The 3,777-nt window shown below is 46.1% G+C and overlaps 1 pseudogene; it reads left to right on the forward strand.

The window, feature by feature from the left end:
• The first annotated feature begins 2,307 nt into the window (after window positions 1-2,307).
• LOC129148316 (small nucleolar RNA SNORA48) lies at window positions 2,308-2,452 on the forward strand (annotated as a pseudogene).
• Window positions 2,453-3,777: the final 1,325 nt, after the last annotated feature.

The raw sequence follows: 3,777 nt of genomic DNA on the forward strand, positions 1-3,777 counted from the left end.
GTGCATTGGCTGTGTTTGGGTGCCCATGTAGAATGGACGTTGACAATGTGGTTTCTTATATTTTTACTGTACCCTGGCAGTGGTCATGGATTTCTTTTACTTTTTGGTTCCTTTTAGAAACCCACGGCTGTTACTGAGGTCAACAAAATGGAATTAGTAAATATCATAAAACTATTTGGACACCTCTGACATCCCCCATTTGTTCACTTGAGCTAAAGAGGAATTTAATTTACTGACTCCGTAGATATTCAGTATTCCTGACAATTAGAGTACTTTTTTTTTCTGCTGTAAATCACTTAAACAAATACAGGCTGATGTGTTCCATCTCAATGCTTGTCTAATTCACTGTTGATTGCTTCTGTTCATTACACAATCTCTTTTGAAGGTAGGATATTCAGCTCCCCACCACGAAACTCAAAAATCTCAGAGCTAAAACAACAACAACAACAAAAAGCTGAGAGCTGATTTTTATGCTCAGCCTCCATTGGTTTTAGGTTTTCTGGGCCAACGATATACTTCTCATTCCCTAGTAGGTGGATCTAGTTCTTTACCCTGGTTTTCATTCTTAAGGAGGCTATTTTTCCGGTTGTTGTTTTTTCTAATGGCTTTGTTAAATGTAGGCAGAGTATAAATAATAGATGAAGAATTAGTTAATCTGTTCATCTGTCACGAACCAAGACTGCCTGTCAGCATGTCAACCTGACGGATGGGTTTCAAGTTACAAAAACTATTAAACTGATAAACAAGGACAGACAGGGCACATGAAGTACTGTCCATTTCCTCCTTGTAACATTTCTATTCTAACTATGCTCAGCCACTCCTGTGCTTTCTGAAAGCATTCATTTTAGCAATGGACGTGTGCTAGGCCATGGAGACACAAGATAAATAGAACCCAATAAGATTAAAAATTATTTAAGCTCGATCTGGTTGGAGAAGCACACAGAGGAATGTTGTAACAGAACAACCAGAGGTGCAGAGGGAGCGAGTCAGGGTGGAGACTGAGCTGGGGGAAATGTGCCCCGAAAACACCAGAGTGGGGGTAAGATTCTGAAAAGAAAACGTAGGGCCCTACATTTTGGCTCAGTGGACAGAGCGTCGGCCTGCAGCCCGAAGGGTCCTGGGTTCGATTCCGGTCAAGGGCATGTGCCTTGGTTGCAGGCTCCTCCCCAGCCCAGGGCTCTTGCAGGAGGCAACCAATCGATGTGTTTCTCTCACATCAGTGTTTCTCTCTGTCTATCCCTCTCACTTCCACTCTCCCTAATAATCAAGGGAAAAAATATCCTCGGGTGAAGATTAATAAAAATAAACAAATAAGTAAATGAAAAGAAAATGTTAAGTACACACTCAGAGGATCTTAGCAAAGACACAGAGTTGGGCTTTGCTAAATGGAACTCATACTTTCAACTTGACAATCATGTATTGAGTTTCTAGTGTGTATTTAGAGTTTATTAAGCATCACAGAGATTCAACATCCTGAGAAATCATAAACTCAGATATAAATGAATTCACAACCTTCAAAATAGACGACTCCTAATGAAACGACAAATAACATATGATCAAACGTCAAGAAAACAAATGCTAAATCAATAGTCCCCAAATGAGACGGCATGCTATGCTATTGAAAAATACACATTCCCAGAGTTGGGGTCTATAACCTAGTTTGGGAAGGCAGGTCCCAGAGGATGGGAAAAGCCAGTAGCGCCCTAGCTGGTTTGGCTCAGTGGATAGAGCATTGGCCTACGGACTCAAGGGTCCCAGGTTCAATTCCGGTCAAGGGCCCATGCGTGGGTTGCAGGCTTGATCCCCAGTGGGGGTGCGCAGGAGGCAGCCGATCAATGATTCTCTCTCATCATTGATGTTTCTATCTCTCTCTCCCTCTCCCTTCCTCTCTGAAATCAGTAAAATATATATTTAAAAAAAGAAAAGAAAAGGAGAAGCCAGGAGATTGTAGACAAGAAGCTGGTTCTTAGAGTTGTTTAACAGAGTTAAACAGAAAATAAAATGGCCTACTTTAGAAGAGAGATACTGGTTTATTGATGCAGCTAAGATATTACCATGGAATAGGCTGCCTGTCAAGGCATCTTCTAAATCGGATGCTCACCTGGGTTATAAATTGGTAGGATTTCCAGCTTCAGAATGATAATGTACACTCTACAAGCTTCAGTCTCTTCATTAGGAATGGACACTCGAGGAATATGTTATATTTAACATCAGAGTAACAGGTGCATGCAATTTCCTCCCTTTCAATCCTGTTAGCAAATCGCCCACTTATTTATTTTACTACTATCCTATATAATAAAAGCCTAAACCCCCTGGCAATGGGCAAGGAGACATCTGATTGGTGATGTTGCTCTTATATCAATCAGGGGCAAAGCAGATGTACAGTCCTTAGTTCATCCTAGCTCGATGCCTGTGTCGGTGGCCAGAGCTGTTTCATGCCTGAGGCACATAAAAAAAAAAAAAGCCTAATATGCTAAGTGTCCGGTTGACTGGTCGACGGTTCAACCAATCAAAGCATGACATGCTAATGATATGCTAAGGCCGCTCAACCACCCGCTGTGATGTGCACTGACCATCAGGGGCAGACGCTCTGACCGGTAGATTAGTTTGCTGCTGGGGTCTGGCCAGTTGGGACTGAGTGAGACTGGCCAGATACACCCTTGAGCCCTCCCACAGCCCCTCCCCAGCTGGCTGGCCCTGATCAGCCCTGATCGGAACAGGGCAAGATGGGCCGGACATGCCCTGGAGCCCTCCCACAGTCCCTCTCACGATCCCTCCCCGGCCACCAGCCCTGATCAGCCCCAATTGGGACTGGGTGAGATGGCCCTGACCAGCCCCAATTGCTGGCCAGGTGGAGAAAACCCCCACCCCTGCACGAATTTCATGCACTGGGCCTCTAGGCCTATCTAATAAAAGAGTAATATGCAAATTAACCATCACTTCGCTACACCCACAAGCCATGCCCACCAGCCAATCAGGAGTGAGTATGCAAATTAACCCAACCAAGATGGCTGCAGCCACAGAGAGCAGGAAGGAGGCTTGGGTTTCCTCGGCAATGGAGGAAGCCACGCTTTCCGCACACCCTGGCTGGCCCAGACCTCTGCTTAAGGCTACAAAGTTTCAATTATAGAAGATACATAAATCCCAACAGAAATGGCGGCAGCCACAGAGCTGGAAGAGCAGGAGGCTAGGGTTGCTGGTGATGGAGGAAGCCAAGCTTCTGGAGCCCTGACCTGCTTTGACCTCCGCTTAAGGCTACAAAATTTCAATTATAGAAGATAAATAAATTCCAACAGAAATGGCTGCCACCAAGGAGTGAGCAGAAGGCTTAGCTCCACTCCAGGCTACAAAGTTTCAATTGTAGAAGATAAATAAATCCCAGATACCAGGGCCTCTGCTTGGGTCGCCAGGGGGCATGGCTGGCTTGCAAACCACCACAGGCCCCTCGCCCAGGCTGCCCCACGTCCCAAGAGAACCCCCATCCTGATCCGGGACACCCTTCAGGGCAAACCAGCTGGCCCCCACCCATGCATCAGGCCTCTATCCTATCTAATAAAAGAGTAATATGCAGATTTACCATCACTCCAACACACAAGATGGCTGCCCCCATGTGGTCAAAGATCCTGCCACCATGTGGACACAAGATGGCCGGCACAAGATGGCCGGCAGGGGAGGGTAGTTGGGAGGGACCAGGCCTGCAAGAGAGGGCAGTTGGGGGTGATAAAGCCTGAAGGGGAGGGCAGTTAGGGGTGAACAGGCCGGCAGAGGAGGGAAGCT

Source organism: Eptesicus fuscus, chromosome 24 (assembly GCF_027574615.1).
Source record: "Eptesicus fuscus isolate TK198812 chromosome 24, DD_ASM_mEF_20220401, whole genome shotgun sequence".
Classification (NCBI taxonomy): domain Eukaryota; kingdom Metazoa; phylum Chordata; class Mammalia; order Chiroptera; family Vespertilionidae; genus Eptesicus; species Eptesicus fuscus.